Genomic DNA, 23054 nt, shown 5'->3' with positions numbered 1-23054 from the left:
TTATTTCAGTTTTAATCTATAGACTACAGAGTCCATTCTCCCCTCTCTCTTTGTGTGTATGTAATTAACAGTTATAGGTGTAGTGTTCCTGCTTCAGGAGAGAGAGAACACCTCCATTATATACATTCCACAGGTCTCTGACTAGGCCAAATATATTGAATGCACTCCTAAACACCTCATCAAACCCAGCATCTATCAAGGTATCTATTCTGTTAGAACATTACGTTTTCAGCAAGATGATGTTGATGTCTGTCTACTACAAAGTACGCACACACGGACATGCGTGCGCACAGAAGCGCTGTGTGTGTATATACTCAAAAACACTCCTATAGAGTATGTATATGTATTTATGAAAGAGGTACATAAATGATGTTATTCAAATAATGACCATTGATAATACTTTGAGCTTTTTATTATTACGTATTTGCATTACAATCATACGTGCTGTCTTTATAAGTTGTCATGGGGTGCTCATCTGCCGCTCTGCCCCAGGCCCCACCCCCATTCACCCCTTCCCCCAAGCCCTCACCTCTGCCCTGCCTCTTCCTGTCCCTGCTCTGACCCTGCCCTGCCCCATTCCACCCCTCCACAACCACACCCCGCCCTCACTCCTCTCCATCCCGACCAGCGCCTCCTGCATGCCGCAGTGGGCAGTAGGCTCTGGGAGGGAGGGGGATGAGCTGATTGCGGGGACTGCCAGTGCATGCTGAGCACCTGCTATTTTTTTGCTGTGGGTGCTCTAGCCCACAGAGTCGGCACCTATGATTACAATGATGTTTTCAGTCCCTAATTGAGAATGAGGCTCCATTGTGCTTAGGCACAGTACATATTCCTTATAAGAGAAAGTCCCTGCCCTGAAGAGTTTACAATCTTTCACTTATTTTCTTTCCTAAGATCTGTAATTCTCCTTAGGGTTCCAGCATTTCTCAGCTTTACAGTGACCATAAATAATGTAGTTCTATAGATTTCCTCAAAACATCTCTCCTCACTCTATCCTTTAGTGCTGGCAATGGTTGCACTCACAGAACAGTAGGCGTATAGAACTCAATGTCAGGATTAATTATCTCCACCGAAGGTGGCAGATAAGTAAAATTCCTGGAATGCTTCCTCAGAACTCCGAACACAGTCCTCCTTTACAGTTCATGTAGAGATTTGAAACCCTACCCTTTGCTATACAATACCAGGACCTTGCACTCTAGGACGATGTTCTTCAAGGGCAATACTTTCTGCTCTACAGGTCATCTGTACACAGGCCATAAATAAAGCCCTTTTACCAGACATAACATACTGTCCATCGTAATGCACTGAAGTATAGGTCTATGTAACTTAGATGCTTCTGTGACAGTCGTCACTTCAGTAATAAGCATTAGATCCTTCTTCTTGTTGTAAGGTTTTTTCTTAATAGAAACATAGATACTAGTGATGGAAAAAATCACGTGGGTCATCGGGCTTAACCTTCTCCTTTAGAATGGTTATTCTTTGCATTTGGTGCCTTTACAGACAATATCTTATCCAAAATTACTAGTCCTGTTCCAGGGTTTGACTGCGAGACCTTGTGTTATTAAGATACACCCTGATCAGCTTGTCTGCTTGCCAGTTGTGTTAAAGAATGAAGACTGGAAGAGGGGACAGCCTGAAGATGACAAAGAGAGAGGCAATGCTATGTGCCTCTCTCCTTCTGCCCTAGCAGAATACTACTGCAGGTGAGAAGAGGGATTTGTGTTGGGGGGGAGACAAAGCCTTTTGAGGGGGCAGCTGCCTAAAGGGATGGTATTTGGGAGAAGTGCTGAGATATTGCAATACTTGCTACTCTGATCATTACAATATGCACCCCTCACCACTTTGAGATGAAGGGAGTGCCAGTGGGTCTCTAAGTGGACTTTGGGAGTCGTCTTCTCTTCCCTATTCCCAAAGGAGTCAGTGGAAGAGAATTGGGAGTCCTTTTCTTCTCCTTCCCCTTCCCTATGAGGCCCAACAGAGAAGGTGCACTGTGTCTTGGTGGATTCGTCTCTCTCCCACCTTTCCTCAGCTGTAAGGAAGGGTGGAGGGAGAGAGAAAGAGGCAGGAATGTCTTCACCCCCAAACAAAGGGGGACGATGACACTAAACCCTTGTGAGACCAAGTGGGTGAGGAGCACCCATTTGCACCACCCTTCAAAGATTTCATTTTACAGTGTTGATGCTGGTTTTGCACATGATTTCATATGTGAATTTGCAACATGGGCTTTGTGTACATTTCACTGTGCATTTATTTTTATAATAAAGAGGCTGGTGTTAGATCAAAACCTGGGGCAATTAACATAGCCAGGCAAGTCCTCTCCATGCTTCCACCGTGCAGCAGCCAGGCAGTGGATTATAGGTAGAATACTCTGCCCTCACCACCCTATGATTAGGGCCCTACCAAATTCACAGTCCATTATGGTCAATTTCATGGTCATAGGATTTTAAAATTGTAAATTTCATGATTTCAGCTATTTAGATCTGAAATGTCACAGTGTTGTAATTGTCGGGGTCCTGGCCCAAACAGGAGTTGTGGGGGGGGGTCACAAAGTTATTGGGGGGTTGCAGTACAGCTACCCTTACTTCTGCACTGCTGCTGGCGGCGGCGCTGTCTTCAGAGCTGGGCAGCTGGAGAGCGGCGGCTGCTGGCCGGGAGCCCAGCTCTGAAGGCAGAGCCGCCGCCAGCAGCAGAGCAGAAGGAAGGATGGCCTGGTACGGTATTGCCACCCTCATTTCTGCGCTGCTGCCTGCAAAGCTGGGCCCTCAGTCAGCAGCCCCCGCTCTCCAGCCATTTTTTTCTCTGGACAAAAATACTGCATGGGTCAGAGGGAGCAGCAGGCTGCAACAGCCACTGCCATTATGCGCTCTACTAGCAACTTCAGACGAGCTGCACAGACGCCTCAGCTGGTTAGGGCTGAGGATTCTGTAACAAAGCCGCATGATGCTTTTATATTGAGCAAAGTCCTGTTACTTGGACTTTCAGTTGGTTTACCGGGATTTGGAACGACGTGATTAGACATAGTCTTGCATTGCTGGTGTTAGTTTTGCATGGGTTTTTAAATTTTTACTTCCCAGTTTGGACACGAGAGGCCTCCATTCAGATAGGTTTTCTTATTTGCAAATCCCCCAAATTCTTCCCAGTTCTCCCAGCCTGTTTTTCTGTCTGTCTCCTATTCTGTTTCTTGGATTACATTTCATCCTGTAGTTCTTGTGTACATTTGTCCTTTGCATACACTTTCTGTGTTCACTTCCTTCCTTTCTTTCCCTAGATTCTTCTCTAAGAAGCATTTCACTGATGGGCATCTTTTTCTTCTCTACTTTTGCACTTCCTAATGACACAGACATACAGTTCTCCTGGTATCACCCAGCATGGTTCTTTTCACTACACTGTTCAACTCTTCTTCTGAACTTTGCACTTCCCCCTCTTGACTCACCCAGGCCTCTCTTCCCCTTTGCCTAATATGGTGGATCCGTTACCTCATCCAATCCTCTTTTTTCAGTATAGCACTAATGTCTCCCCTTTTTCCTCAAAGTAGTTGTGGATTGTGCCATCCTCTTCTGAGTGTCTGTTTTGTGATTTTTTTAAAGTGAGTTTAGTGCTGGTGAAAGAAATTGAATTGAAAACCCTGGGATCTGATGGCTTCTGTTTAATCACTGGTAAAGCACAACAACTTGGTAAAGCATCTTTCCCTGCACCACATTCTTGCTACGCATTACCCCTTTTCTGGAGAGACCACCTGTGGAGCAGCTCATCCCCCATGCCTTCCGTCCTTCACTGATTTTGCCAAAGAGGGTGCCAATGTTTGTTTATATTCATGCTTGTGTGGTAAAAACCCAATCTAAAACTATCAATCATTCCACACAGGCTCTGACAAATAGCCTTTTAGATTCAAACCAATGAGAGGTTCGTTAACCCAAATGAGCTACTTGAACATGAGCTACAAACCAAGAATTAATTATTCACTGAAAATCTTTGGCAAATGATTTTAAATAAAAATTATAATGAGGAAAAAATGATCAATTCAAGGACAGAAAAATAAGTGAAAATAAAGTGTTAATTAGGGATTATTTTCCCAATGTTCTTTACATCTCTCCCTTTCTCATCTAGGCTTCTGTTTTGCCTATACACTATCCTAGCCTTTCCCCCTCTCTCTTTTCTGTATGTTATCCATACTCTATATTGTGACAAAAGCAGCTGTTGTCTGAAATATCTTTGTATTTAGAAACAGAAGAAAAAATAGAATTCAGGTAATACAGAGAATGTAGTAAACAATATGGGAAAAAAACCACAGAGAGAGGGGAATATTTTTTGCCCTATTAAACCCTGGGCAGAGGTCCCACAAGCAATGCGAGCAATGAGCTGCTATTTAGAAACTGACAAATTTGTAAGGATCAATGATGATTAAAAAAAAAAAGTCATTAATTAGGGTAGTGCAGTTCAATATGCATCCAGTAGCTCTGGTGAGGAAATTAAAGGAAAGTCATTTTTGAAGCATATATTAAATATTTTGAGTTTAATTATTAACTAAATACAGAGGCATTAGTAATCTATTTCCATGGCAAGGTTTAGGCATTAAAAACCACCAATTGTTTGACAGACAGGGCATTATAAAAATTTGGAATTGTTCATCTTGCAGTGATGTGCATGGGAGATGTTTGTATTCTGTTTCACATTGTCTTGCTACGCCTGCCATGTAAGTGTTTGAAGTGTAGTGAGATGAAGCAGTGGTAAGGTAGACCATGTTGCTAAATATGAATATTTTGTTTCACACTGACTAGGTGTGACACTGATTGTTGTTGTTACTGTTATTATTATGGATACTTTTGGTTCCAGAAGATCCAAGGGGGATTGAGAATTATCCAAAATGATCCTGGGTGCAGAATTAAAAAGAAATGAAATGAAATGATTATTATTACATATTATTATTTGTATTGTGGTAGCACCTAGAAACCCTAGTCATGGACCTGGACCCCACTTTGCTAGGTGTTGTACATACACAGAAGAAAAAGACAGTCGTTGACCGAAAGAGTTTACAATCTAATTAGAAGACAAGAGAGAACAGATGGATACAGATAGACAGATGAGGGAGGACAAGGAGACAGTGAGACAGGACTGGTCACATGATAGGCAGTGGTCTCAGCACCCCGGTGGCCTGACAGTTGTCAGGTTTTTTGCAGGGGTCATGGCAAAAGAGAGTTTTATTGCAGTGTGACCCTGGTTAATATCTTAGAAGAGTATGTGGAGTTGTAGGGTTTGTTTTTCTATTTTCCAGAATAAAAAAATAACAGTTCTGTACCAAAGTATCTAGGAACAGTTTATCAGAACTGGTCTAAAGATTTTTTAAAAAAGAATCTTCCTGTCAGAAATGGGATTTTCATGAAAATCAACACTGTCCACAAAGGGAAAAAAATCTATTTTTGGTAGAATTGGGAAAATCTAATTGAAGGATTGTTTTTTGGTTAGAAATATTGATCTGACACAAATCAATAGATTTAGTCTCAGAATCTCTCTCCTCTCCTGAGCCACCATGGCACTTCATGGGAGTTGTAGGTCCATGTCTCTCCTGCCCCCATCTTCCCTACAGGCCATGCTCCTTGGATGGACTCCAGCTACTATGATGAACTGTAGTATATCCCGGACTTGGCTACGCTTCTGTGATGCCTCATGGGAGTTGTAGAGTCTGAAAAATAAATTAAGATGGGACAGGAAGTCTCATGAGGCACTGCAGCAGCTCAGCCACAGGGACTCCACAGTGCAGCAAAAGAGATGGAGTCTGGCTGGGCAGAAGGTGAGAGAGTCCAAGACAAAATGTGTCCATTTGGGAAAGTCATAATGTTTTGTTTGTCAACCATGTCAAAGTGGAACATTTCAACATTCCCAAACTGAATTTTTTCAGAATTTTGTGTTCCACAAAAAAAGTTTAAATAATTTAACTTTTCATCTTGAATTGGGATGAAAACAAATATTGGAATTTCCCCTGGGATGGAAATTTTATTTTTCCGTCAGCTCTAGTAATAATGATAGAACGTCACCAACGCATACTAAAAGAGGTGTCGACAGGGATGCCAGTTACATATTCCCAAGTGCCAGGGCAAGTGGTGTTATGCAAGTCCCTTGGCTGTATTCCTGGTGCAAGGTAATGCCCAGGAATAGGGTAGCAGGACTGATGCTGATTCCTTCTCTGGAAGGGGAAGCTGAGAAATGAAAGGAGTCTCAGAGAAGTGGCTGAAAATAGAACCCAAGAGTCTTTGCTTCCAGTTCCATGGGCTAGCCTCACTTCCTTCTATTTGTACATGGGAAGCAAAGTGGAGCGCATCCTAATATATTTTCATTTGCAATGTTTAGCTGAGAGAAGAGAGAGGTGTCACAAAGTAACCAGTCACAAACAAAAATAGTGTCTTATGATCAGAAAATGCAGATAACAGGGGGAACTGCATATACATCTAGAGAAGGAACTCTGCCATACACAGTCCTGGCGCAAACATACTTGGAAATACGGTAGGTATTTCTGGTCCCCCATACTTCAGAAGAAGGAAATGAAAAACAAAGGAGGGCAATAGTGATGGATGAATTAGAGAACAAGGCACATACAAAGAGGCTGAGGAAGCTAAATTCATAGAGTTTGGCAAAAGAGAAGAGGTAACATGGTCACAGTCTATAAATACCTTCAAGGTAACAATAGAAATGAAGGAAGGGAATTATTCACACTCTCAGAAAATTGTAAGACAGGGAGCAATGGCCTAAAGCTAAGAAAGAAAAAGTTTTGCTAGATATTAGAACAAAGTTCTGAACAAAAAAAGAGCAACTGAGTAGTTTAATAGGCTGTCAGAGGAATTGGTCAATGCACCATACATGCCACTCTTATACAACCAGCTAGATATGATATCCCTGAGAAACACAGTGAGTAGTATAGTAAAATACAAAAGGCTCAGGTTGGATTAATCAAGCAACCTTTTCTGGCCTTACAGTCTATGATTCAAAAGGTGTCACACAGATGTTATTAACTGGGATCAGGAAGCAGATCCACTTTTCAAAACTAGACCAACTCCTTTCTTGTATTCCTCTCTTTTATGTTCCTTATCCATCAATTACACCCTCAGTCTCCAAATGTGGATAAATACTAAATTGTCCCTCTTCACACTGATTTGCTTCCTATTCATTTGAAAGAGATGTCAGGAGACTCAGAAGAGCGAGTATGGGAATGGTTGTTACTTCATAATTCGTTGAGCCAAGAGAATAGCTGATGCAGAGGATTGTAGGAATCAATCTCAAAATCACTACCAGTGAGTAAATGGGCATTTCCAAGAGTATGTAAAGAAAATGTTTTCATACTGAAGAAATTAAAGGAACCTACTTTTCTTATCACACTTTAGAAGCCAACTCCTCCTATATACCCTAATTCAAGGGATAGGGACCATTCTGGGACAGACATTTCGTTTGGAGAAGCTTCCTACTTGGAGAAAGTGAACAGTATCTTTCAAACTCAAATCCAGAGTCTTCATTTTACAAATTGTCTTTGATAGCTCTGTTCAGTCCTTAGAAATGAGGGGGAATCTGTTCAGCCAGATCTATGGCACAGCTAGATTGACTCTCAGATAGGTGTGCTAGCAAACTCATAAAACATTGCCAAGTACACTGTGAGTTATGCAGATAATTTCATATTCCACAAGGCACCCAACAGGCAGTATTCAGTTGCTTAAGCTACTGAGGGAGGAACTAGGCAAGCGTTGTTACAAGTGGGACTAACCAACTCCCTATGCACAATATACTCAGATAACCAATCAAAGATGCCTCTCTCGTTGGCATCTAGCCAAATTCTTGTGTAAACGGCAGCCAATAATCAGATGGTTTACAGCACAATTACAGAGCAAGTGCCAAAGCAAATGCCTAGTGTACAGCACACAGACATACCCTTCACCACTATCCAGGAGCAGCCGTCAGTAGAACGGCTGCACATCTGACCCAAGGGTGATGTGCACTCCAGCTTCACATCTGACTGATAGCGTGTCTTGTAGAACAGTGCTTTTTTTCCTATTTCACATTGGGCAGTGCCCCTAGCACACATGGGGAGAAGAGACCTGTGCCTGGTTTCTCATTGACACTCCTTTACTGGCTTGTCCCTGAAAAGGGTTTTGCAAAGAGATGAGGATTGCATTATTCCTGCCCTAAAACTAGAGTGACTTGTTAGCTCGTTGAACAACTTTTGAGGTCCGAAACCTAGCTCACTGGCCTAGAAGGCAGAACATGCCCACTCTTCCCTTCTAGCCCATACGCTCTTGTGCCTGCATGCACTAGGGTGCTTTCAGATATGTTGGAGCTGCATGAGAGGAGCACAGCCGTGTAATAACAGTTACTCCAGCTTTTGTCAGGAAACATGCATGGAAGTAATATGCTTCCGACTGCCTCTAGGGATGTGCAGGAACTTTGCTTGCACATCTCAGTAGTGAACTGAGGTCTAGATGGCCTTCCCATTGCTACATCATATCATTTTATGAATTCCACCAGTTTTTTTCTTTACCATATCTTTTAAAATGGGAAATACATGAGATTTTAAATGTGATTCCCCTGTATCTTTAAAATTATTAAGGAAAATTCTCTGAAGTACCATCCTTGTGTGTCTAAACCTGGGGTCTCAAACACGGGGCCCACGTGGATTGGGCCTATTGTGTCTCATCTTGAGAGGTGCTGAGCACCCTCTGAGCAGTACTTAAATTAACACTTGCACAATCAGATTTTAAGCATCTAATTTCTTGAAAAAGATCTTGTTACCCTAACAAAGCTCTAATACCCTCAGTACAAGGCAGGTGGGATTTTCAAAAGTGCTTCAACTGAATCATGGAAAAACTCCTATGGAGTTTAGTGGACACAGTGTTAGATAATGCTGAGTATTCTGAAAAACGTACTCTATTTTTTTAAAGGCCGAAGAAATGGCAAGTGTTGACTTCTTGTGGTCTTAAAACTTATCTTTGTAATGTCTGGTGCTGAAAATCACTGATAATTCTCTTGGCCAAGAAACAAAGCAGGAAAGTTGGTTTTTAAAAAATGCATCACTCTTTTCTTCCTAGTTTGTTTAAAAATATCCTCAGTCTGGAGGAATCAAGATAAATACTTCCAGAATTTATATTCTTGAAAATCTGGAATGAATTAAAAGAACAGAAAAGCACCATGGATCTACTCCACCTTGATAGAAGTTGTTACTTGCATTCAGGAACTTTGTTAAAACAATCTACAGTTATATGCAACAGCTTAAATCATCGTATTTCAGAACAGCTATTTAACTGATGTAATCATAGTTATTTTAAATACGTATCTATTAGCACTTATAATGAATGTAATCTTCAAGGGGAAATAACTTCTCAGATACAGGATTTTTCTCTTCAGAAATGTCATATGTTGCTGTCTTGGTTGTAAGCTCCTCTGGCATGGACTCACTCTCATTTCTTTGTAAAGCATCTTGTACACACTATAAAATAATAACTATAATAACAATTTTACAATATAATGTAACCATTTTTTTAAAATTACATAATCTTTCTTTCAAGTGATTTCTCAGTATAAGTACATCAGTAAGAGCAGCTGATTGGAGATCTGCAATGATAGCTGTTTTGTAGATATCTCTGCAGAAAATGCCTTTGACTAGTAAAATTTAAATCTCTTTATAAATGCATTCCATCTTTTGAAATTAGCTAATCATTTTTGGTCATTTAACAGCAATGTTATTTACTGGCTAACAGTTGCTTTAGTGAAAAAGTCAGAGAAAATGAATCATCTTCTAGCAACCTGCTATCCACCTGCCCGTATGGTAACAGCTGTATTAACCTGATTTGGTTTGTTTATTGGGAAATTTCCTTTTATTATTATTTGCAAGCCAGAGAATCGGGAGAGGATTCCATGATGGCAGTTTTACAAAGAATAAGCCCAGTGCATGAACTTAAGAAATCTACCCAGAGTTAAGGTTCCAAGGTCACATCCAGAATCAGGAAGGAGAACTATAAATTACAAAGCATTGGACTGCAGCCAAGCCCAGGGGAAGCTACATTTAGCATATCATTCTCTAAGCAGCAGGATGAAACCTTAACCCCCTTTCAGACAGAATTTGAATGGAATTTGTTTTAAGAACATTTTGATTGAAATATCATCAATTGACTTTCCAAGACAACTCTGAAACGGATTGCAATCACACATAGGGGGAGAGGACAGCCTTGTCAACCAGCCTAAAATGATGATGAGGATGATGATACAGCCCCATAAAATATTTATGAAAACCAGACGAATCTCTGTGCTAGCAACATGCTGATATTATAACAGAGACTTCAAATAAACTCTTGACATTAGCTTAAGCTCAGATTTCTCCCAACATAAATCAAAGGTTGAACAACAACGTGACACATCTATTTTTAAGTAAAAATCGCTGCACAGGTTATTATTACTAAGATAATTAAAACAGTGTGAATGTGATTATGTTTTATTTGTATGACAATAGTGCATATAGGCCACAGTCAGGATTGTTCTAGGTGCCGTACTTCCATACAATAGGATGTAATTGGAATGTAAGCTCTTTGAGGCAAGGGCTGTAATTTTGTGTGGGTGTACAGAGCCTACTAAAACGGGACTCTGATCCCTGATTGGGGCCCATAAGAGCGACCACAATGTAAATAATAACAATAAAGACAAAATATAAAATAAAAACTTGTGAAATTTTAATCTGTTTTATGGGGAAAATAATGGTTACTTCAATGGATAGGAGAATTATATTATACTTAAGGATGCCTGCCCTTTTCTTAATTCTTTCTTAACCAAATAAATAACTAAAACAATCCACACCAATCCATGTTTCTTTTTTTTGTAAAAGCTCTGCCTGCAGGCAGACCTGACAGACTGTTCCATTAATTCACAGACCCATATTTAAAGACATGAGAAAATATTGTCAGTCTCTGTGGGGAAAAGAGTCAGCTCGAAAGTCCTTACCCCCTGCCTGCAAAAGAACAGTATTGGCATCAAGTGCTGAGACTGCTGCCATCCTGCCATTTTGGCAAGGAAAAAAGGTGAGGGAAAGCAACTGAATAAATGCAGGTGAATTTGGGGAGGGTAGAAAGGAGACAGAAGAGATTAATAGTTTATTGGACAATAGTTGAATCATATTGCACTTACATCTGTAACTAATAAGTAGGTGTGGACCACTTTTCTTGTAAATTATAACTGATCATCTAAAGTACTGTCCACATGCATTTTGTGAATATGGAAATTAATATCAGACAATCTTAATTCTGTGGTGGTGTATATCAGAATCACTGTTGTTAACAAAGACAATTAAATGGTTGGGGTTGCAGATCAGCTGCTGTTGTAGGAGATTTTTTCCTATAAGTGTGATTTAAGTATTGCTTTTTGACAAATCTGGAAGAGAACATTCCCATGGCACAGGAATGAATTTGTGCCTAGTTCTGTTGGATGTTGAAACCTGTGTTGGATGAGATGAGCACCTGCAGTCTGGAGTGACAGACATAAGTGCTTTATGTGGAGTAATCTAAATATACTTGTGGTCACTTGATAACCTGCTGAAGTAAGTTAGTTTCAATCACTGCAGACTGGAATGGAATTGTCAATCAATCTAATTTGAAAAATCATAAAAACATTTTCACTACCTAACAATTTAAAGTTCTGTTATATGGTCTTTTTTTAATATTTGGACTAAATGAAAGAAATAATTACACTCTAAATTGCAACACAAAGATCAGATTCATGGTGTACTAATCTTTATGTACCTAGAGTCTCATATGTTTTATTAGCCCAGACTCTACTTTGCAATTTCATCCATTGTTTATGGATTATTATTGTTTCCTAAATGAATTTTGTGACTCCTGAGAAATAAGTTATCCAAAGTTTCAGAGACCAAAGCTCTTTATTTTCTTGCCAAATGAAATAAATGCAAGTGTCACTTTGACTTCATGGACAGCTCCATTTTATGCACTGGTTTAATTTTCTTTAACTGGTATATTTTGGGTTTCTAAAATTATTATTTTGCTAATGCAGCTCACATACTGCATGGTAGGTCTAAGGCTGGCTGTGTGAAAAACTATAATTAAATATTATAGTAAAAGATGGTGATTTGCATTTGTATATATCTTCCATCAGAAGATCTAAACAGTAAAAAAAATTACTGAATTTAGTTTAACCAAGTTTAGTGAATAATATTATCACCATTTTAAAGATACCAAAACTAAGACACATTGGCTCAAATTTTCAAATTTGGATGCCTAACATTAGGCACTTAACTATGACCCTGATCCTGCAAACTCATATGTGGGTAACTTTATGTGCGTGAACAGGCACACTGAACAAAATGAAACTACTAACATACATAAAGATCTTCATGTGTAAGTAACAGCAGGATCAAAAGTAGTCTGATTGTGGTGGATCTGGCCCATCCACAGCTCACACTGAAGTTAATGAATGCTGAAAAACTGGTATTTTTATTTAGGTACTTAAATGCAGATTTAGGTGTCTAATCATAGGCAGCCAAGTTTGAAAATTGTGCTCAGAAAGCTTAAGTACTTGATCCTGCAACCCCTACTCATATGAATCATTACTACTATCTCAAGTAGTCTCATTTTCTTAGATTAACTTACTTCCATGAGGTTGGTTGTTGTGTGAACAAGAATTAGAAGATTGAGCCCTAAGAGACTTTACCAAGATCATGGAAGTCTTTTGGCAGCATTGGAAACTGAAAGCATGTCTCCTGGCTAACAGCCTTGTGTCTTAATCCCAAGAGCATCCTCTATCCCTTTCTCCCAGAACAAGGATTTGGACCTTATAGTAAGCACGGTTCTTTGTGATTAAGAGTGAAAGGCCATTTCTGGAGGTTTTGAAATACATTTTAAATGAAGTATTTTAAGGGATGTGGTGTAATTGTCGAGTTTGCATATTTAATAGACATTTGGCTATAAACATTCTAAGAAAAGTGCCTAGTTAATATCAGTTTGACAGTAAATTGGCACAATGCTGAGCTCCTATGCATCAAATTAGCATTGATCTGCAAAATGTTTCTGAAAGGTTTCTTAAGTCTGCCAACTTTTCAAATCAATTTTGGAGAAAAGGGCTTCGGCTGGTTTTTGAAGTTTGATAAACTTTTCAAATTTTCTATCATGAGACTGCAGACCTTTCCAATCTTTGCTTTTGAAATGCTAATTCTTTTCAAATGTTGTTGTTTTTCCCCATCCTCATTCAATAATAATCAATTCTGTTTTAATTTGTTTCTTCTCTGTATGTACAGTTTTAAAGTCTCTTTCTCTCTGAGTTCACAGAGCCCGACATTACAAGTGAGCAGGTCCCTGCGTAGATAGATACTCTTTCAGCAAGGCATTGTGTAGAGAGCATGTACTGAACATGCAGGAATACTGGTGCTTGGTAGTCTACTCTGGGTACATAATCGCTTCCAGGTGGAATGTAAGGAACTGGCTTTGAGCCATAATGTTGTAAATGGTTTTGATTCTGGCTGCCTAAGAGATTGCGCCTCTTTCTGTGTGATATTAATACAGCTGTGATTACCAGAGGCAATAAAGCTCAAACTCCCTCAATTAATACAAGATTAATAATATGGCAGCAGAAAATGCTCTGTGAAGGGTTCACGGCTTTGGAACTTATTCCTGTTCCGGTGTGGTCTGCCAGAGACTGGCTTTGTTAACCCTCCCGGCATACTGTAAAGTCAACATTTCTCTTGGGCTTTCTATCAGGGGTAGGTTGAAGTTGGTGTCAATGGGTGGTGTCTGAATGAGGTTAATCTGGAAAGAGAAGGGATTATTCCATGTTTTATGTTCCTGGTTGGTTTCAGTGAACTTGGTTGGTTGTATTTTGCTATATTGATTTTTAATTATGAATTTTCATTCTTGACAACACCCAGAGCTATGGACCGGAGCTGTGCAACCTGAAGCAAAATAAATAAGACAAAATGCTGACATTTTTCTGTATAGTTTTGCATTTATCTTAATCTAGATAGAAATACAAATGATGAATAATGTAACTTCACCAAATTACTGAACCTTTTGCCTAAAATAAGCTATAACAGCTACCCAAGTGCCCTGCCAGTGGCATTCTGTACGAGCACAGAATACAGAGGTTCATGAACTAGAGCCCTCTCCCCTAGAGCAGTGGAAATTGCATGTGTTTTGGGGTGAACATATCTGAATGGGCTGTTTAATGGTTGCTTATAATTATGGGATGGATTATTGGAGCAGCTTTGTGAGCTCTCCCACCAATACAAAGTGGCTCTAAAACCAATATAGCTAGCCCCAGAAGGCTCACCTCAGGGTAAGGGGATCTCCTGGTGGAATAGTGTCAGTGGGGCACCTCTGATACCATCCCCTCCAAGCTGTCTTATTCTCCCTTGTGCTTTGGTGGATTTATGCTGGGGGCCAGACTGATGTACAATCAGCCCATGATCGAGGAAGTGGAAAGGTGGCTTTGATGACACGTCCTTGTTGTGCTATATGCTGCTCAGCTGAAGCGGTGGATCTGGGTTTCAATAGTACTAATACGTATATTTGCAGTTGCAATGAGGCCCAGCCTCCTCGTCTGTTCCTGCAAAACGAGTTTTGGCTGAAAATCAGACTGCCTGTTTTTCTACCTTCTCTCAAAACTTCCAGTGATGTCTGTGTGGGTGCTTCATGTTCAAGGAATGCACTTGTGACCAACCTCACCAAAGGCCCTGTGAGAATTAAGGAAAAAAGTAGGTAGAAACAATGTTGTTTCTTTGGCTCATCTGAATTCAGAGAGAAATATCAGCTCCTGTCTGATGATGTAGGTTCACATGTTTATGATTTCTATCAGTTAGAACTCTGTTAATCACTTTCTGCTGTTTCATCCTTTAACATGAATTCACTTGGAGCTGTGAAATGCACCATTTTTGCCATGACTAATTTGTGAAATCTGTCACCTTCCTTTGTGGTTTGAATTGTACCCTAGTTAAACATCATTGTTAATTAGAAAAATCTGTGGTTTGTTTCCTACAAGTAAACTTTATTTCTCTTCTGTCCTCAATGTTCACTTGAAAGGTGTGATTCCATAGTCACTTATCTTTTGTGACTAATGAAAAATGACTTGAAAGCCAGTTTTGGCTGGATTTGCACACACTGTGTTTTAGCTTTTGCTCTTTTACTTTAGCTCAGTGTGCACATTGGGCTCACTCCTGCTCCAGTGGAAGCTTTGACGAGAGCTTCAGTTAAAGCAAATTTGGTCACGTATTTAGGCTGAATAAAATATATTTTTTATAATTGACAGATAATATCAATGTTTATTTTTACGGATTTCCCCAACAATTTTTATCAATTTAAAGGTTTACTGTTGTGGGAAATCATGGAGGGGTCAGACAATAATTATTTAATGATAGTAGATGTTGAGAATCAAAAATCAAAGCATTAAACCATTAGAACACAAGTTGTCAAGGTCACATGTCAAAATATATCAAGTAGATGTTCTTAAATCAAACTCTAATAAATAATCAACACCATTTTTCTTACTTTGCCAATCTGTAAATTTTGACTATTTGTAATGGAATTATTTTTCATCTTTGTGTGTGTATGGTGAAATCAATGTTTACCAACATTTACTGATAAATATCTAATGCTTCCAAACCTAATTACTTTGCATTTACCATCTGAATATATTTCTCCCAGCACTTGCCACAATGGTGTGAAAAATAGAAAAGCATATTTCACAATGTATGTACCCTCTACTGATTATATTTTAAACTGGTGGTAAAACTAAATACAAAATAATCATAATAATAAATATTGTATACCCTATATATACAATAAATATTCTGGCAGTATTGATCTCATCTATAATCAGTCGTATTAATCTTTTGTTTTTCACATATTATAAACACTATCGTGTGGGCACTCCACAAGAGGAACTCCTACTTAGGATTGGGCCCTAAATTCCGATAGGTTCAGTGGTTTGGTTAAAGTGCCACAGATGTTTACAGCTTCTTAATATGTTAATTGCTCACTGATGAGATGTCTTGTTCATCCATACTGTTATCCATATTGTTCATCCACCTTGTGTAATTCACAGCCTCCAACAAATCTAGTAAACCATTATTTCATTATTTCTGTCACCAAAAAACAATGATAAATGGTCTTATTTTTAAGATCAGTAAGAATAGTGTAATGGAGTATAGTAGAGTTTATTGGCTGCACATGCCAAAGTGGAATTAGGCTATTAATATTACTGGGACTAGAATTTGGCCTGAACACTCTTGACCCTTAGCACAGTACCCTTACAGGGTAAATCCAATTATTTTAATGATTGATTTTAATTTCCTGATATTAGGAGGGGAGTTAAATTTAACATAGCTTGAGCATCTCTCTGTCTCTCTACCCATTTTTACTTTAACTTTCCTTCTCACCGCTCTGCTCCTATGGTGTTCTGTTTTCTTGCTAATTTCAGACTCTACCTCATTTAGGTTAATCATGTCCTGTTTGAAGTACAATCAACTAAATAGATAAGATCAGGAGCATTTCTACAGACAGGAGAGTGAGCAATTCTGAGTTTCGTGCTGTAATTTAACCAGGGGTGAAAGTAAGTTAAAGGACTTACCAGTATGCCGAAGTCCCGAGCAGGGGGCGTGGCATCAACCGGAAGAGGCGGGGCCTTTAAATACCCAGGCCCTTTAAATCACCCTCGGAGCTCCGGCCACCGCTACCCCGGGGCTCCGGCAGCGGGGCTCGGGTGGCGCTTTAAAGGGCCCAGGGCTCCGGCCGCTGCAGGGAGCCCCAGGCCCTTTAAATTGCCAGCCTTGGGAAGCCAGTCCGGTCTGGCACGGTGTACCGTCTCTTGCCGGTACGCCATACCGGACCGTACTGGCTTACTTTCACCTCTGAATTTAACCCATCATCATAAACCAGAAAGAAAATATTCAGGATTATCTAAGGTGGATCTTCAGTACTACTTTCCTTCCAGTCATCTAACCCATTCCTGCTCCCACTGAAGGAACTGGTAAAATTCCTTTGGATGTCTGTGGGAGTAGGATTGGGTCCTTATGCTGTTGTAAGGCAACCCATGCCCCTTACTATATACAATGCATTGAACTCTGAAGTATTGAAGCCATCTTATTATAAGCTATTTACTTACCACTACTATGTGCTAATCACCAGATAGCAATAAAAGCTTTTACACTCCCATCCTGTCTGTGATCAGCAGAAACATAAAAAGCATATTAGCCAATTGATTTTTGGCATTAATTGTGAGCCAGGAGCAGTGCACTGAGTACATAGAAATTTTTCAAGCAGGAAAATTCAATTTTAGTTTTTTAAAAGTGATTTTAGAAGATACTCAAACATGCCTAATAGACACACTTTTCAAATAGCATAAAGCAAAAAGTAGTTCTTAGCTTACATAAAGATTTGAATAAATGTTAAAAAGCCAAATTCTCCTGATATTCCATAATCTGTAAATGTTCATCACAAATGCAGCAAATATGCATGAAGTTTCTCAACAGACATTTTGGTTACAAGATTTAAAAGGCATATCAAAATCTTCAACCATATGTAACCACTATAAAACTTTCACAGATTCCAAAGACCAATCAGTTGCAACTTCCACCTTTCATATCCCTTTTCAGTAAGTAGCAAAAGAAAATCAGAATTCACTGTTTTATTTTACAGCTCTGGTGATATATAAATAAATCATCAACACATGCTCATTGATGTCTCCATACAAATAATTAAGTCTTGACCTTCTGTTATGACACTTCCTAAATTTTTTTGGTGCTTGAAACTAGTGCTCAGAAAATATACTTCACACCATATAAACAAGGATGTTTCAAGAGTGGGTGGGAGGGGTTCAGGTCACTTTCACTTATTTTTTTCTACATTTGATTCTGCCATGTATATTGAGTTATTATTGATTATCAATCACTGTAGCAGTCTACAATATGGGTTGAATTGTTACATGTAATTGCTGTTGAAAGTTTGCTTCATTAGAAGCAAACTTGGATTAGATCTCCAGAAGCCACATTTTCACAGTGCTCCTCCATATGGTGGTGTAATCTAGCCTGGGTACTTAATATTTTTTTTTATTATTTACTTTGCTCAGAACTCCAATAACCTTGGTGACCGCTGTCTTTGTGTTCAACGGGGCTAGGTAGCAGGTGTCAGCAAAAGTTTAATTTGGAAGCTCATGAATTCTAAAGAGGAGCTTAACTGTTATCCCCAACACTGGGAGCTTCCGTGGCCTACTCCTGGAAAAAAGCAAATCCCGTGAACATGAAAGGAATTTATGAGATGCCAGTCATCTGACGAAATGAAATCTTTTCAGGATAAACAAGGGATGGCTTTTTTATCCGGTGATAATTAATAATAAATTAGACTACATTTCTAATTTGTGAGAATTCCTTATATGAGACCATTAACGTTTACTATTCAACTTCCTAACTGGCAATGTCTGTGGCCAGAGTTCTTCAAAATTGTAAAAACAATGAGGTGTACTTGTGGCACGTTAGAGACTAACAAATTTATTTGGGCATAAGCTTTTGTGGGCTAAAACCCACTTCATCAGATGCTTTGTGGGTTTTAGCCTCTAAGGTGCCACAAGTATTCCTCGTTATTTTTGCTGATACAGACTAACACAGCTACCACTCTGTAACCTTCAAAGCTGTAACGTTTAAATCTTGAAACAAAATACATCATGGTACCCTTCTGACACAAATAATGTGCATCTCTGTTTTTTTATAAACAGATTAAAGTTAAACTGTACACATTTCCATCTGAAGATAGACTAGTTATAGGAAGAAAGCTACATTAAACTGACTTCATGGGCTTCCTAAACCCCCAGAAGCCTAAAAATTGGACTTGAGGCTACAACCTTGCTTTTTTACGTCTAGTTATTTCACTACCGATATCAAAGGATCCTAGACATTAGAAATGGAAAATGGCTGATAGACATTTAGCTCCTTCACCTGCCAATACAACATTGTCCACTATACAATATTTTCCACTGCTTTGTTTAGTCAAGTTTTAAATGGCTCAGGTGGCATGGTACAGTACTGTACAGTCTGAGTGGTCTAATCTGAATTAGACAAAAATCAAGATTAATATAGATTATGCTCTAGAAGAAAATAATTTTGCTGATTAAATGAATGTAATTCTATTTATAAAATGAGAAAATTAGAGTGAGTTAGCTCCCCTTAGTATGTTTATAGTTTGAGCCCTGAAGAGAAAGGGTGAGTTAGAAGTAGGAATAGAATTGCAACCTATTGTGATTTTTTTATTTTACCAATGTATAATCAAGGGACTTTGTATAGAAATATTTTTAAAGAAGAAACATATATCTTGTGAAAGACCCGTTCATTTATTTGAAACGTAGTTTAAAGCATGTATTAACCCCTTGCATTTCTGGTGTATAGTGTAAGGATTTATGAGCATCTTTTGAAATGTGCACTACCCTGCACAGACAGAGGCAAGGCATTGGTGGAACTGTGCGTTACCCCATCAGTATGTATTCGGGAATTGGCCCAGGCTACTTTTTTGACCAGCTAGAGCAGCTCATTCAGAGCTGTTATGGTCTGCCATGCCAATGAGGGTTTAGGGATTCTCAAGCCCACAAATCTCCCAGCTGCAGAGCAACGTGAACTACATTTCCTGCTAAAAATCCTTACCTTGTTCTCCCGGGGACAAAAATTGACGCACATATGCAAGAAGCTGCATTACTAAAATGCAACTACAGGGAGAACAGAAATCAAACCACTGGGCCACCCAATGGACTAATCGAAGAACCATTTCCACGGGAGTTGGCGGTCAAGGGAAGCTTGGGGCCAAAGTCTTGCAGTTAATCAAAACTCTCAGTAACTTCAGGCTCAGGTCCTGAGCACACGGGGCAGCAGTTGGCTCCTAGACATCCCCCGCCCCCCCAGCAGACAACAGGGTGTTTGGGTTTTTTTTCTTAATAGTCTGGTAGTTTGAGGAGCAGGTGTCAGCCCGAGTCTCCTGCTTTTCAAAGCCGCTCTCCCCGCGGGGGTGGGGGTGGTGTTAAAACTGCTGCCCAGAGCGGGTCCCAAGTTTGTTTGTTTGTTTGTTTGCAAATTGCACCCGCCCCGCCGCGAGTCCCTGGGGCCCAGGCCAGCGCCAGGTGCCGGGGCCGCGCCCGTGGGCGTCCTGTCCCCACCCGCGGGCTCCGCCAGGCGCCGCCCCAGCCGCGCTGCCCCGGAGTCCCGGGAAAGTTTCTCCGCGCCGCTCGCTAGCGGGACTTTCCCGAAGTCGGGGCGTGGCGGGACCCCGGGGGCTGCTCCGCGCGCGCTCGGCCGCCCGGCGGTGACCCCTCCCCGGGGCCGCGCTGGGGGCGGACCTGCGCGAACTGACCTGGCCACGCGGGAGCAGCGCCCCCTCCTCTGCGGGCGGCTCAGCGCATCCTCCGGCCGGGGGCTCCGCGCCGCCCCGCTGGGCTCCCGCGGCTCCGTCTGGGCACTTCCGCGCCTCCCCGCCGGCAGGACGCAGGGAGCTGGGCTGGGAGGAGAAAAGTGGGACAGTCAGCCCGGGGCTTGCAGGCGGCTGCCTCCCCCCGCGCCCCGCCGCCTCCTGCCGCCGCGCCGGGCTCCCTGCACTGGCCGGGGAGGCTCCCAGGGAAGTGATGCTCCTGCCTCCCGGCAAGGCTGGGCAGCGCGGGCTCTGAAGGGCTGAGCTGAGAGCCGGCTCCCTTTCCCCTCGCCTCTCCGCCGCCGCCGCCTCCTCCGCCATGGCAACACGGGAGGCAGCCTGCCAGCCCCCTGCCCTGCTCTGCCACGGCTCGGAGCCGGCGTCCCCAGCCCCGGGAGCTGGGGAACAGACCCCTTCTTTGTCACTTGCCTCTTGGCCAGAGGCGGGGGCGGTGGGGGGAGGCTGTCACGGCGGCTCCACTGGGCTCAGCGCTCTGCGATTTGTCTGAGCAAGGGGGCTTGCTCGCGCTTATTAATGCAAATCTAATGAAGTAAAGTCAGAGCTCCCTGGGGGAAGGGGGAGCAGGTGCTGGTTTGTTTCAGGCTGGGAAATGAATGTGGAGGCACGGTTATTTATTTTTTTCTAAGTATCTAATCACTCTCAGTTTCCGAAGGATGAAAGTACATGTGGAGACATTTCAATGCCTTCACATTTCCAGAGTGGTATTTCCCTTTAAAGTTTTACATGCATCCCCCCCGCTTCCCCCCCCCCCCACACACACACCACAAAGCTGCTGAATTATGCATTGTCTGCAGGGGAAATTAATTTTGATCAAAACAGGGGAGTTTGTTTTAAAAACATATATACACCTATTGTTTGCCACTAAGCTGCATAATAACTCTGATCATTCTGAATATTTGACTAAGACATTTCAAATCCTAAAGGGAAAGTTGCAGAAAAAGGAAATCCCAACCAGCTACAAGATTCCTTAGATCTCCAGGAGAGAAAAATTCCTTTTTAGGGCACAGAAGAGAATCTTTTTATATATATATATTTGTACTTTAGTCCAGAAATACACGGATATGTTTGTACTTTAGTCCAGAAATTCAATCTTGGGCTGTTAAGAGGAGGCATGCCCCAAGTTTGCCCTCCAAAAGTTTCTGATTGTGAGTAATAATCCAAAGGGGGTAAGTGCTAGAAGTAACTGGAAGAAAACTGAAGTGATGTAGATCTTGAACAATATTACAGAACTAGATGCGTTATGACCTGTGCATGTGAACCAAGGAGCTTTGTCTGGAAGCTAGAATGTTAGGTGTATAATGCATAGAAGGTAGCTCTTGCACTCTCTACTGGCAGATGCTACTTTTCTGATCCTTTCCTGCACAGCTCCACTGCAGAATAAACAATCAGAAATTCTATGCGGAAATACTACACAAGAATGCTCTCTGTGGCATACGTTCCAGTTGTTTGGCCTAATAAAGTGTGGCCACCTGGATAAAATCATAATCAGGAACAGTCAGATGAAACAATACCCCCAGAGCACTGGATCAGCTAGATGGCATTCTGCTCTCCTGGCCCTATCCTCGGCATGTAGAATGGAGGAAACCCAGGGCAAACCTTTATATCAGGTTGGCCTTGCAGCAGAGTGGCTCTACAGAGATGTGCTCCAGAGATGTGGAGAGAGTGGCAATATCCAAGGGGACATGATTGTGACCATTGGAACTTTTGCAAATAGGCCCTTCAGGCATGATAAATGAGCAAAGGAAAAGAAGGTTAGTTAAAGAAACCTCTGGAAAATAAGGACTGTAGAGAGTTTCATTAATGCCACTTATATAAATATATTGTATCTTTCTTAATTTACACCTTAATCCTGGAGGAAACAAAAATGCCAACTAACCACTCTTTTCTAGTATCAGATGCTCATAGGAATACATTATAGTGAGATATTGTTGATGTTGTTTCCTGAACTGCTTTAAGAAATAAGCATGGTACAAAATAAATATTTTCTTAAAGCTACATTGAACTGTCTGTCTCATGTAGCATCTTTATTAAAGTGCTACACAATGAAAAATGTATACCAAGACCAATTCACACCTCTTGGCTAGGAATAAACTTCTAATTAGTTCCAGGTATGTCTAATAAAAGAACTAGGTATGCTATTTATCCATTGTTTAGAATTACTGAAATACAATGCACCAGATCTGTTTCCTGGCAATCAATTATTTGCATTAGACAGGTGTGACTTACTAAAATATTGAGTAAGGATCCAATCCTGCCATCTTTTTCAGGCAATATTCTCAACGAAAAATGGGAGATTTGGCTGAGTAAGGACTGTAGGATCGGACTTTATTAGATAAATAAAGCACATATATTCAAGTTTTCTAGTGTGGGAGGGGGGCAGAGTTTATATGGTGTTAAGAAAACCAACAACAAAATACGTTTCTCCTGAGAGATGAGAAATCTATCAATTCAGTGTTTTACCTCAGTTATTCCACCCCATTCCTTGTGCAGCAGGAGGCACAGATTTTAACAGCAAGAATAAATAAATCTAACTGGAGAAAGTGTATGGATTATATACAATATATAAAATATTCTTTGATGTCTGTTACTATTGTGGATTACCTAGAGAGTATGGTACTCTGGAGGATT

At 40.8% G+C, this 23054-nt stretch overlaps 1 protein-coding gene across 4 annotated transcripts in view; it reads right to left on the bottom strand.

Moving 5' to 3' along the window:
* Positions 1-20937, bottom strand: part of CHST8 (carbohydrate sulfotransferase 8) — a 265642-nt gene extending 244705 nt beyond the window's left edge. For 2 of the 4 annotated variants that reach the window (XM_084644769.1, XM_084644772.1), the window contains exon 1: positions 20352-20820. The gene's annotated coding sequence lies outside the window, so the exon portion shown is untranslated. The other 2 variants (XM_084644770.1, XM_084644771.1) reach the window with 2 other exon arrangements.
* Between the last annotated feature and the right edge of the window lie 2117 nt (positions 20938-23054).

The sequence above is a fragment of the Lepidochelys olivacea genome, assembly GCF_965140295.1.
Source record: "Lepidochelys olivacea isolate rLepOli2 genome assembly, chromosome: 12".
In the NCBI taxonomy this organism is placed as follows: Eukaryota; Metazoa; Chordata; order Testudines; family Cheloniidae; genus Lepidochelys; species Lepidochelys olivacea.
Note: the sequence above shows the minus strand (reverse complement) of the source record. Positions and strands in the feature narration are given on the sequence as shown.